Source organism: Raphanus sativus, chromosome 2 (assembly GCF_000801105.2).
Source record: "Raphanus sativus cultivar WK10039 chromosome 2, ASM80110v3, whole genome shotgun sequence".
Lineage (NCBI taxonomy): Eukaryota > Viridiplantae > Streptophyta > Magnoliopsida > Brassicales > Brassicaceae > Raphanus > Raphanus sativus.
The window spans coordinates 38,881,666-38,895,557 of NC_079512.1; the positions used below are offsets into that span (position 1 = coordinate 38,881,666).

Sequence of the window (13,892 nt, forward strand, 5' to 3'; positions counted from 1 at the left end):
TTTTAAAATTTTCAAAACATATTATGTGTAGAAAAAAGACTTGTTTTTATTATCTAAACAATAAAATTGTATAATTGTTTTTACAGAAATTGAAAGCAATTAAAAATTGAAGGGGAAACCATATTTATAAAATAAAAAAAAATAAAAAAACCCATTGAAGAACAATATGACAAATATTACACAAATATCATAGCCATCAGTTTGTTATGGATATATAGTTGATATTTTTCCTACTATGTATATGGCTCCAAATTTCCCAATGGAAAATAGTATAAAATACAATTTATAGTCGATATTTGAAACATCTGTTGCTTTTGTAGACTATCGAGAAGTGTAACTATTAGGGTATTTTATGATTTAAAAAGAATGCATATCCATTCCCCCAAAATGCCTTGGTTGCATAAAGAATTAGCTTTATCATCTTTAGTTTTGTTTATTTTCTTGGCTTTGGAGGCAGAGTAAATAGGTCAAAACCTAAGACTATCTCCAAACTTACCTCTATTTTTATCTCTATATTTTTTTTTAATATATAATTTATATTATAGATGTAGATTTAATCTAATGTATGTCTCTATAATATAATTTTTCTATTTATGAAAAAAAAATATAGAGATATACTATTTTTACCTCTAACTATAGAGACAAAAAGTAACATTTTATATATTTTCTTTTAAAATAGAAAAAAATTATTATAGAGGTTTATATTGGAGTAAATCTATCTTATAATAGAAATCATTATTTTAGAAAAAAAATATAGAAACATACAAAAAGCTAGCACTCAAAAGTTAATGTAAAACCATTACATTAGCTAACTTATTTTTTCTAAAGACTAGAAATGAACATGTAAAATACTTGATATTTTAAGTATATTAGATATTCAGTTTGGCCTGCAACATACTGTAAATAGTAAAATTTTAGACTGTACTTCTAATTTTATGTACTTGTTAAAAAGACGGATTTGCAAAAAAAAAAATATTACTTCTTATTTATAAAGAACTTGTAAGTTACTTGGAAATTAACTAATTACTAATAAGTTATTTAATATTTAGTTGAAATTCAAAGTTTACTAATATCATTATCTATAAAGAATATCTCATTATTTTTATATGTTTATTTAATTCTGGAAACAAAATATAGAAAGAAGGAAAAACTTCAAGATACTCATATGAATATATAACTTATGTCTAATTTACTTACGAAAAAAGAAAATATAAACTAATATTTTAATATGATTTAGAAAAATATATATATGTTTATTAATAAAAATGAATAACAAGTCAAACAACGCTAATTATTTACTTTTATTTGAATAATTACTTGTTTTATAATTATAAATAATTTAAATCATTTATTTGATATTCAATTTGGTCAAATGATAACAGGACTTTTCGGGTCCTTATCAAATGCAGTAGTATAAAAGGTTGTCGAACCAATCCTAGGTGATTTCAATGCACTGAGAATACAAATCCATGCTTAATCTAAGCGCAACCAAAAGTGAGATGAGTTTTAAACTAGAGTAATACTAAAATGCAGTAAAACTGTAAACTTTCTTTGATTATGAGATGGGAGAACTCATGGGAATAGGGATTAGATCTTGGGTGATCAAGTTTTGAACTAAAGGGGATGACTTTCAATCAATCTAGCAATCTTAGGCCTAGACACAATGCTAAACAAGCTCTATCCCTAGATGAATGTTCATTTGCTAAAGCAACTCAAGCATCAAATTCCTTTGGTTGAATATTGCTAAAGCAATCATTAAAAACAAGCCTACTAGCCATCTTAACACCTTTAACAACAAATTCCTTTGGCAAAGTGTGTTAAGAGCTTAGAAGAGTTGACTCAGACATTTCATCAAACACCTTCCGGGTGTGAAATGTCTAGAGATCAACCTTTGAGAGGCCAACTCAAAAGAAGCAATAAGACTACTCTAATAGCAAGGAAATAGATAGATAGAACATAAAACCCTTTAGATCTAGCTTAATCACCCTTGATCTCCCTAACCCATGAATCCTAAGAGGACTACTCACTAATCACCATGATCCTTCTCAAACCCATAAGAGATTCAAGCTTAATCATGAAAAGAAAGAAAATAAGAACTCAAAATAACTCAAGAACACAAGAACAAAATGATGATTTGATTCAAAGGAAAGAACTTTATCACCAAAAGGTTTGTGTTTTCTTCAGAGATAATAAGATAATCCCATCATTTGGGTCTAAAAAGTATTTATATGATCCTTCCAAACCCTAATGGTTGATAATAAAAGGTCTAAAAAGCCCTTAAAAGCATTACAAGTCGCATAAGTAAAAACACGCAGCGGAGTCGCAACCCCGCTGGCTAACCCCGCTCCGGCCATTTTGCTTCGTCTCCTGTGGTAAACCCGAGCGGCCTTGGTGACTCCGCTCCGTATGGCTGCTCAACCCCGCTCCGGACCTCACACCGGTGTCGTGACTCCGCTCCAAGACCCCGCTCCAGCCACTTCACACCGTTTCTCGTCGTAAACCCGAGCGGTGTTACTTACGCCGCTCCAAGTACTCGTTCCGACCTCGCTCTGGATCACAGCGGACCTGCGAACCCGCTCCAAACACCCCGCTCCAGACGCTAATTTGCACAATCCCCACCTTTCACCCCTTTTGATCCATAACTCATCTCAAACACCTCCAAAAACTCCATAGCATGCTCCAACACCTGATAAGGACTTATGCATGCAAAATGCAAGCTAAAGAAGCCTAAATCCTATTCTAAATGATCAAAATGTGCAAGATATCAAAGCTAAAAACATGCAAATGCACAAGATATCAACTCCCCCAAACTTGTTCTTTACTTGTCCTCAAGTGAACTTGCAAGAACTCATAGGGAGAGAGGCTTGAAGTTGGGAGCTCATAGCCAAAAGAGAAACTTCCTAACACTCAACTTAACATCCTAAAGAAACATAGCAAGTAGCAAAAGCACACTATCATATTATACTCTAGCTTCTCTAGGCCTATTAATACCCCTATACCTCTACACAAGTTGCAATGCTTATCCATCAACAAGCTCTTTAGACCAACTCTCACATTCATTTATACAAACACATAAGGTGAATACTCGCAAATGGGCACATGATCCTAATCATTTGGCTTGGTGAACAAAGTGGTCAAATGTGAATGAAAACAATGGCTCAAATAAATCATTTCAAAGTGGCAATCACTCAAGAACAAGGAGCTTGATCATTATGCAAAATTTATCTAAGACCAGGAGCAATTTATGCATACATAGATCCATTCTCATCATTCTACCCTTTCCCAAGTGATATAACAAGCTTCACCCCTTTTCATATTCATCCCAATACCCAAAGTAACCCACTTTATCACACTCACCTCATGAACTCTTTAACTTAACCATCTAAGGATCTTTTTATTAACTTTCCGTAACTCTTAGCTCTATCTACCTTCCCACCATCTTATTGATTCATCATTTTTTTTTTTCTTTTTTTTTTTGGGGGAAGGTTCAAATAGATTAATTCTAGAGATTTCTTATTTTTGATCCTTAGTGGCTTCTTTTCTCAACTTTTTGATCATTTTTCTCATCTTTCTTTTCTCCCAAACCCAAGATAACAAACTTTAGATTAAACAAACCCACTAACCATCCTAGATGCTAACTCAAACGAGGATCCTATGCTAGCAAGAGATGAGAACAAATCTATGTCGCTCCCAATACTCTCAAGATTTTGCACATGACAAGCTATCAAAAGGAGGCCTCACTCAAGCAAATCAATGTTGGTCTCAAAGAATGGCTAAGGGTTTAGGGGTAGGAGAGTTCCATTTGGGTTAACAAAGGATAATGAATGGAATAAGATAACCCAAATGTGTATGAGATCCATGATCAAGTATGCAAGTGCCCATATGCAAGAGAGATTAAGTTCATTAAGTTCAAGTTCAAATTGGAGTTGGCTTTCAAGAGCAATGTCAATATCAAGCAAACAACATGTTTCAAGAAGAGTTTTCAAGGCTCGAAGCGTGCAAGGATTTAAAGAGATGCTTAGGCTACTTGATATGCTTAACTAGGGCGTCACTTTGAGTGCTAAACAAGCCCTTTGCAAGGCATTTTAAATCACCGCTCCCTATGCAGACGGATGCAATCTATATGAATGCTTCTAGACTCAATCTTAAAGGATGCTAATGCAACTACATGCTTATTTTTTTTGGTTTTTTTTTTTTTTTTTTTTTTATATGTAAATAGATATGTACAATGCATGGCATCAATGCAATGACAACAAAGCAAACATGATCAAATGCTTGGTACCTCCCCCAAACTTAAATCACACAGTCTCTGTGTTATTAAGCTGAAGGAGATACCCAAAGACAAAGCTAAATGCAAAGAAAAACTGATATATACAAAGAAAGAGTGTAGGAGTACCTCTATGGAGTGTGAGTAGAGGCGGTGGCCTCTTCCTCGGAGTCTTCTCCACCGTCAGTAGAGTTTAGAGATGGAGATTTGTTTCCTGAACTAGAGGGGAGGATGTCTGGGTTTCTGTTCCGTCTCCTGATTTGTCTGGCTGTGAAAGGGAGGCTGAGGGCTAGGGGACCAGGATGAGGTTGAGGAGCTGAAGTGTCTCCAAGGTCGAAGTCTGCTGCACTGCAGCCAGCTATTGCTCCTCTAGTTAGGACTTCAGTCACTTTCTTCATGAACCTAGCAGAAGCTTGTGCTTGCCTCTTCATGGCTTTGCTGAGCTCCTTGCATTTGGTCTTGAGCTTGAAGATTGTTCTATCCTGATGCTTGTTCCATCGCTCAAGCTTTCCAATGTGCTCGTGAGCGTCACGGAGGGGACCGGGGGCTAAGGCTCCAGCATACGGCTGAAAGTGGTATCGACGAGGACCATAGACTACTTCAGTGGTGTCCTCAGAAATCTCATCTTTGTGCAAGCGTGCATATTGAGCTGCTGACATACTCTGCTTCCTCTTGCTTAAAGCCATGGGGCCTAACTTTCCATGAGGTCCAAGGAAATGCTCTTCTCCAATAGCAAAGCTGACAGCTCCTGGAATTTCTAGACATGTGATACTCTTGTTGGGGAGGATTAACTCAACAGGATTGCCTTGATTCTTGTACAAGTAGACACATGAACCAAAGTATCTCCCACTGAAGTATTGAGCAACCTTCATATGAGTGGCATCAAGGAAAGTAGGTCCTGCTGCATCACGCTTTAAGTCTATATACGCCAACTGAAGCAATGGTGTAATCATGCCACCAATTCCAATCGTAAGCTCTGAATCAGAAGAAGACCAAGCCCAATCCCTATAATACTCAAGGCGCGTCATGAAGAACCCTACCATTCCGAAGTCTTTGTAGAGCTCATCAACATCAAAGGGGATGTCTTTTGGCGCAAAACGCTTCAGAGCCAGGCAAAGGAGTTTCAAGTCCTCTTCATTCACATTGCCGGGCTCTTTTCTTGGGAAGAAAGCATGTACCAGCATCCTATGAAGGTAGCGAATAGCTGGGTTCCTAATGGCTGAGCTCTTGTCTCCACCAGAGCTGTGGCGTGTACCAGTAATTAAGTTCCACACCTTTGCCGGGATGTTGTCCTCCTTTGCGAGTCCTCTGAGCTTGGGGAGACGAAAGTTTCCTGCATCCTTGAGACCAAGAGCGTTCCCAATGTTCTTGAAGGTTATGTTGTAGGTCTTGCCTTCGACTGTGAATGTAATCTTTCCCCATCCTTGCCTCACATGCACAGATTGATGGTAAGTCACCCTCAATGAAGCCAAGAACTCACTAGCCAGATCTTTGTAGGTGGGATAGGCCAAGGAGTAGAAGTCTGACATGTGCATGTTGCCTAGCATGGCCTTGATGTCATCATCGATACCAATCTCCTCCATCAGCTCAGTGTCACCAAACCGTGTAGGAGACCATGTCACACCTCTCTTCAAGAAGTCCAGAAACACTGCAGGGGTTGGCTTCTTTTCTCTATCTCTGTCGGCATATGGCATCTTCCCGTGATCAGTAGACTTCTTAGCTTTCTTGGGTGGAGCTGGCTCGTCCTCACTGTCATCATCGCTTTCGTCTCTGGTAGAGGATGCTGGCATCTTCCCCTTTTTCTTCTCTAGGTCGCTTGCTTTCTTAGCTGCCAAAGCTTGCTGTCGAGATGATCCTCCAGTAGGTATGGAAGTTAGAGCTTTTCCTCTCAAGGCAGTCTCTTGTTCTGCAGCTGCTTGCTCTTTTTCTTTTCTCTGGGCCTGGGTTATCCTCACCATTGTACCTTCAAAATTAAACCTTGAAGAAAACTTTAGTATTGGCAAGAGTCAAAAAGATAAAAGCTTGAAGAAATGAGAGCAAGCTTATCAACTTAGCAATCTATTGAACAAAAGAGCTCACACAAGCTTTAGAACATTTAAACTAAGCTTAAACAAACTCCAACATGACTCAATTATACACAATTTTGAATATTCCCAATTCTCAAGAACCCTAATTTCTCAAACTCAAATCCAACTCAATTCCACCACGAAATCAACAACCCACACACATATATAAGCTTTACCAAATCTATTGAAGCCTAATCAAGCAAGAAATTAATCAAAATTGAACTTTGAAAAATTAGGGTTCATGAACCCACGAAAATCAAATTTTAAATCAGATAACTTGCTCTAGGCGAAAGGAAATGGCGAAATGAAGCTTAAAAATAGATTACAGGGGCTAAAGCTCGGATTTAGAAAGAAGAATGGAGAGATTTGGTGGGGATTTGAGTGAGTTGAGAGATTTTGGGTGAAGAGGAGTTTGAGAGAGTGTAAGAGTTTGTGAGGAGAAGAAGTGAAAAGAGAGGGATGAAATCGAGTGGGGAGGTGCAGGGTTTTGACGATCCGGTTCGATTTAAGCGGTTTCGAACCGGTTTAATCCGGTTAAAGGGAAAAAATCACTTACCTGGGCGTGGAGCGGTGTCGTGTCCCCGCGGTGAGACCCCGCTGCGTCGTTTTTTTGATCCAACTCGTCGTAAACCCGAGCGACCCATGATACTCCGCTGCAGTATCCCCGCTCTTGGCTGGAGCGACCTCATGACCCCGCGTCGCTACCCCGCTCTATACTGAAAACGACCTCTAAACCCCGCTCTGAGTACCCCGCTGTGCAGCCATAGCTCCATTTTTCTCAACACTCGGAATGTGCTCAGCAAACCACACTGACTCCACTTATCAAAAGGGCTAGAAAAAAGAAAATCCTAAAGGAATATGTACAAGGATAGACATGGGACTTCCTCCCAAGTGAGCTTGTTTTAAGTCTCTAGCTTGACTTTGCTTCCTTTAGGACTAGGTTGGGGTGGGATCAGAAAGTGGAACCGAAATCCCATCTTCCTCTGGTGTAGTAGCCATGTATAACTTGACTCTTTGTCCATTGACTGTGAACTCCCCTCCATTCTTATTCCATAGCACAATTGCCCCATATGGTCTCACTTCCTTGATTTTGAAAGGTCCGGACCATCTTGACTTGAGCTTCCCGGGAAACAATTTCAGCCTAGAGTTGTAGAGGAGAACCTGATCTCCAACCTTGAACTCTCTCTTCAAAATGCCCTTGTCATGAAAAGCTTTGGTCTTTTCTTTGTAGATCCTTGAGCTCTCAAAAGCATCCATTCTTATCTCATCAAGCTCATGTAGCTGAAACATTCTCTTCTCCTTGGCACTCTTGATGTCAAAGTTCAACAGTTTCACAGCCCACATTGCCTTATACTCAAGCTCAACTGGTAGATGGCAAGCTTTTCCATAGACAAGGTTGAAAGGTGTGGTGCCTAAGGGAGTCTTGTATGCTGTCCTATAAGCCCAAAGTGCATCATCAAGCTTGTCTGACCAGTCTTTCCTCTTAGTACCCACAATCTTCTCCAGTATGCTCTTGATTTCCCTGTTGGAAAGCTCCACTTGCCCACTAGTCTGAGGATGATATGGTGTGGCTACCTTGTGCTTAACACCCTTCTTCCTTAGGAGGCCTTCAAATAACTTGTTGATGAAATGTGATCCCCCATCACTTATAACCACTCTAGGGACTCCAAACCTTGGGAAGATTATGCTTTTGAACATCTTGACTACTACTCTTGAATCATTTGTGGGGCTTGCCACTGCTTCAACCCATTTAGAGACATAGTCAACAGCTACAAGGATGTATTTGTTGCCATAAGAGGAAGGGAAAGGGCCCATGAAGTCTATTCCCCATACATCAAACACTTCCACCTCAAGTATTGGGTTCTGAGGCATTTCACTTCTCCTAGAGATGTTTCCTCTCCTTTGGCAAGAATCACACTTGGAAACAAAGTCTTGAGTGTCCTTGAACATGTGTGGCCACCAAAACCCAGCTTGTAACACCTTAGCAACTGTCTTGAATGTAGCAAAGTGACCTCCATATGATGATCCATGACAGTGTGTGAGGATCCCATCTATTTCTTCTTCAGCCACTGCCCTTCTATAGAGCTGATCCTTGCAAAGTATGTAGAGAAAGGGCTCATCCCAATAATACCTCTTCAACTCCTTGTAAAACTTCTTCTTGGCATAGCCTTCAAGATTCAGTGGCTCTTTCCCAGTAACAAGATAGTTGACAAAATCAGCATACCAAGGTTCCTTCTCATTTGTTGCCTTGACTTCCTCAATCTTCTTACCAGTCTCGCAAACTGCAACCACTGCTCTAATAGCCATAAGCTGTTCCTCTGGAAGTCCTTCATCAATAGGGATACCACACTCTATTCTCATTCTAGACAAGTGATCAGCCACACCATTCTCAACTCCAGGCCTGTCTTTAATCTCAAGATCAAACTCTTGAAGCAGTAGAATCCACCTCAACAGTCTTGGCTTGGCATCTTTCTTGGCTAGGAGGTGCCTCAAAGCTGCATGATCTGTGTAGACAATCACTTTAGACCCCACAAGGTAGCTCCTGAACTTTTCAAAGGCAAAGACAATGGCTAACAACTCCTTCTCTGTTGTAGAGTACTTCACTTGGGCATCATCAAGAGTTCTGCTAGCATAGTAGATCACATGTGTCTTCTTGTCCTTCTTCTGCCCCAAAACTGCTCCAACGGCATAGTCACTAGCATCACACATGATCTCAAAGGGGAGATTCCAATCTGGTGGCTGGACAATAGGTGCACTAACAAGCTCATTCTTCAGCTTCTTAAAGGCTTCAAGACACTCAACCTCAAAACTAAAGGTGGCTTCCTTGCACAACAGCTTGGTCAATGGCCTTGCAATCATGGAGAAGTCTTTGATGAATCTTCTGTAGAACCCGGCATGACCAAGGAAGCTTCTAATGTCTTTCACTGTCTTTGGTGGAGGCAGCCTCACCATCACTTCAATCTTGGCTTTGTCCACCTCAATGCCTTTCTCTGAAATCTTGTGCCCAAGCACAATCCCTTCTTTAACCATGAAGTGGCACTTCTCCCAGTTCAGCACAAGGTTGGTGTCTTCACATCTCTGTAGGACCCTGCACAAATTTGACAAACAAGCAGAAAACGAGGATCCGTAGACAGAGAAGTCGTCCATAAACACCTCCACAACATCCTCAATGAGGTCAGAGAAGATAGACATCATGCACCTTTGAAAGGTAGCTGGAGCATTACATAACCCAAATGGCATCCTTCGATAAGCGAAGGTGCCATAGGGGCATGTGAATGTTGTCTTCTCTTGATCATTGGGATGTATGGGGATTTGGAAGAACCCTGAATACCCATCAAGAAAGCAATAAAAAGGATGATTTGCAAGCCTCTCAAGCATTTGATCAATGAATGGCAATGGAAAATGATCTTTTCTAGAGGCTGAATTAAGTTTTCGGTAATCAATACACATCCTATGACCAGTTATGGTCCTAGTTGGTATTAATTCATCCTTCTCATTTTTAACCACAGTGATACCACCTTTCTTTGGGACTACATGCACAGGAGATACCCACTTACTATCTGAGATAGGGTAGATCACACCAGCATCTAAGAGTTTAAGAATCTCTTTCTTTACAACATCTTTCAAGTTGGGATTCAACCTTCTTTGATGTTCTATAGAAGTCATAGATTCATCCTCAAGATGTATCCTATGCATGCACAAAGTAGGTGATATTCCTTTGATGTCATCAAGAGAGTACCCTATTGCTTTTCTAAATCTTTTAAGAGCATTTAAAAGTTCAGATAGCTCAAGTTCAGTAAGTTCACTACTCACAATGACAGGGTAAGTTTCATTAGGGCCAAGAAAGGCGTACCTTACACCATGGGGAAGGGGTTTAAGCTCCACCTTAGGGGCTTTGAGCTCACTCCAGTCATCTTGATGACTGTCCTCTTGTTGAGTAGCTGAAGATGCTTGTGGTAGCTCCTCATACTGCTCCTTATCCACAAACCCCTTGCGCGAATCCAACATTCTCCCATAGGCTGCACTCTCCTTGTTCTCTACTACTTGAACCTCTTTGTCTATAGTCAAAGCATGCTGTAGAGAATCTTCTAGTCCCAACTCCTCAAGAAGCTCATCAGCTAGAGCTTCCATTTCCTCTATGTAGAAGGCTTGGTTTTGCACAGTTGGCTTCTTCATCATTTCCTTGATGTCAAAGTGGAGAACATGCCCTTTGCCCAGATGGAGATCAATCTTTCCTTCCTTTACATTCACTATAGCTCCTGCTGTAGCTAAGAATGGTCTACCAAGGATCAAAGGGTCTCTAGCCTCCTCATCCATCTCAAGCACCACAAAGTCTGTAGGAATCTCACAATTTCCAACCATCACTGGGAGATCTTCTAAGATACCAACAGGGAACTTCACTGATCGATCAGCCAATACCAATGAAAGTCTGCACTTCTTGTACTGAGTGAATCCAAGTCTTTTCGCAACTGACAAAGGCATGAGACTGACACTAGCCCCAAGATCGCAAAGACACTTCTCAAACTCTATAGGACCAATGGCACAAGGGAGTGTGAAGCATCCTGGATCTTCTAGCTTCTTTGGTATGTTCAATCTCTGGATGATTGCACTACACTCATGAGTAAGGATCATCATGCCTTCCATTTCTTTCTTCTTTGCGGCTACAGCATCTTTCAAGAACTTGCTGTATTGAGGAACCAGCATGAAAGCATCAATGATAGGCATTGTGACCTGAACTTCACTCATTTGTTTCTCAAAGAGTGCCTTGTACTTCTCCAACAGTTGCCTCTTGAATCTTCCAGGAAATGGGAGCTTGGGTTCATAAGGAGGAGGGATAAAAGAAGATTCTTTTGATGGAGTAGCAACTTCACCGTGTTTCACTGTTTTCTTCTCTTCTCCAATCTTCCCTTTACCCTTAGCTTCTACTATCTTTTCCAAGATCTCATCATTGGTCTTCTCATCTACAATCACCACATCATCATCTATGTTGATGGCCACCTCCCCACCTTGTTTCTCATCATCCTTGGTGAGAACTCTTGAAGGCAACTCTTTGCCACTCCTTAGAGTGATTGCTTTCATTGTCTCCTTTGGGTTTTGCTCAGGCTTTCCGGGAAGAGTTCCTTGTTGGCGATTGGAGTTAGAACTCATAGAGGCAAACTGATTCTCCAAAGCTCTGAACTTGTTGTTGAGCTCATTGTAGCTCCCATCAATCTTTGAGTGGATGTTCTTCAACTCATAACCAATTTGCTTCTCATTTCTTGATTGAGCTTCAAGTAGTTGCTTGAACATTGATTCCACACTTGTGTCTTGAGCCTTAGGTTGAGAAGAACTTCCTTGGGCTTGAGTAGACTGGTTTCCTTTATTGGAGAAACCAGGAGGAGGGTTTTGCTGAGGTTGATGGCTTCCTTGTTGGTTGTTCCTAGGCTGGTAACCACCTTGTTGGTTGTTGGAATAAGGTCTTTGCTGGTAGTTGTTGTACTGAAAGTTGGGCTCCTTTCTGTACCATGTACCATTGTTGTTGATGAAGCAAAGCTCTTCTTGCCCTTCTAAACCATCAACTTCATTCACCTTAGGAGGAACCTCTTGACTAGGATCACCAACAAAGCTAACCTGCTCCTTCTTGGATTGGTTTGAAAGAACCAAGTCCAACTTGTCTTGCAAAGACTTGATATCTCTCCTTGTCTGCTGGTCATCCCCTCTGTTGGCTCTATCATACTCCTCATTGTAGACTGAGTCACTCTTTGCCATGTTCTCCACCAGTTCCTCTGCATCCTCCACCGTTCTGCCCAAGAAGAAACCATTACTAGCAGTGTCAAGCCTGTTTCTGCAAGATGGGAGAACTCCTCTGTAGAAAGTGCTAAGCAAGCTCTCCTTGCTGAAACCATGATGAGGACACTGAGCTTGGTAGTCCTTGAATCTCTCCCATGCCTCATTGAAGCTCTCTAGATTCTTCTGCTGGAAACCAGAAATCTCGTTCCTTATCTTAGCTGTCCTTGAGGTAGAGAAGAATTTCTCCAAGAAGGCTTCCTTACATCCCTCCCAAGTGGTGATAGTGTCACTTGGGACAGACCTCTCCCACTGATGTGCCTTGTCTCCCAAAGAGAAGGGAAACAACTTCAGCTTGAATGCATCTTCAGAGACACCATTTGTCTTGGACAAACTACAATACTGATCAAACTTGTACAAATGATCGATAGGATCTTCAGCTGCCAGGCCATGAAACTTGTTGTGCTCAATTGTGTTGAGTAGCCCTGACTTGATCTCGAAGTTGTTGTTCTCCACCGGTGGTGCTCTGATTCCCAACCTATGACCATGAATGTGAGGACGATCATAGGTTCCAATGGCGCGAGCTTGGCGCTGTGGGTGTTGTGGTCGAAGGTTGGCAGCTCCTTGACCATTTCCCTCTTGGGCAGCTCCCAAAGGGATCTCCCCATCTTGATTCTGGTTCTGATGGTGAGCCATATCAAAACCCAATCTGTTGAAATGAGCCTGTTGCTCCTCTTCTCTCCTTCTTCTTGTATTCTCTCTTTCCAAAGCCCGGATGTCTGGTACTAGAGGAGTGAGGTTTGTAGTCCCTCTACTTCTCAAGTTCATACACCTGAAATGAAAAAGAAAGAGGAAAAAGCAGAGCCAATATCACAATAACAATAAAAATGACTTAGTCTCAGGCATTGTGACCTGAACTTCACTCATTTGTTTCTCAAAGAGTGCCTTGTACTTCTCCAACAGTTGCCTCTTGAATCTTCCAGGAAATGGGAGCTTGGGTTCATAAGGAGGAGGGATAAAAGAAGATTCTTTTGATGGAGTAGCAACTTCACCGTGTTTCACTGTTTTCTTCTCTTCTCCAATCTTCCCTTTACCCTTAGCTTCTACTATCTTTTCCAAGATCTCATCATTGGTCTTCTCATCTACAATCACCACATCATCATCTGTGTTGATGGCCACCTCCCCACCTTGTTTCTCATCATCCTTGGTGAGAACTCTTGAAGGCAACTCTTTGCCACTCCTTAGAGTGATTGCTTTCATTGTCTCCTTTGGGTTTTGCTCAGGCTTTCCGGGAAGAGTTCCTTGTTGGCGATTGGAGTTAGAACTCATAGAGGCAAACTGATTCTCCAAAGCTCTGAACTTGTTGTTGAGCTCATTGTAGCTCCCATCAATCTTTGAGTGGATGTTCTTCAACTCATAACCAATTTGCTTCTCATTTCTTGATTGAGCTTCAAGTAGTTGCTTGAACATTGATTCCACACTTGTGTCTTGAGCCTTAGGTTGAGAAGAACTTCCTTGGGCTTGAGTAGACTGGTTTCCTTTATTGGAGAAACCAGGAGGAGGGTTTTGCTGAGGTTGATGGCTTCCTTGTTGGTTGTTCCTAGGCTGGTAACCACCTTGTTGGTTGTTGGAATAAGGTCTTTGCTGGTAGTTGTTGTACTGAAAGTTGGGCTCCTTTCTGTACCATGTACCATTGTTGTTGATGAAGCAAAGCTCTTCTTGCCCTTCTAAACCATCAACTTCATTCACCTTAGGAGGAACCTCTTGACTAGGATCACCAACAAAGCTAACCT

The 13,892-nt window shown here is 40.9% G+C and overlaps 1 non-coding gene across 1 annotated transcript; it reads left to right on the top strand.

Annotated features, from left to right (window-relative positions):
* The first annotated feature begins 12,211 nt into the window (after positions 1-12,211).
* Positions 12,212-12,318, top strand: LOC130508939 (small nucleolar RNA R71). The gene has a single exon (XR_008943123.1). It is a non-coding gene; the product is annotated as a small nucleolar RNA R71 (small nucleolar RNA).
* Positions 12,319-13,892: the final 1,574 nt, after the last annotated feature.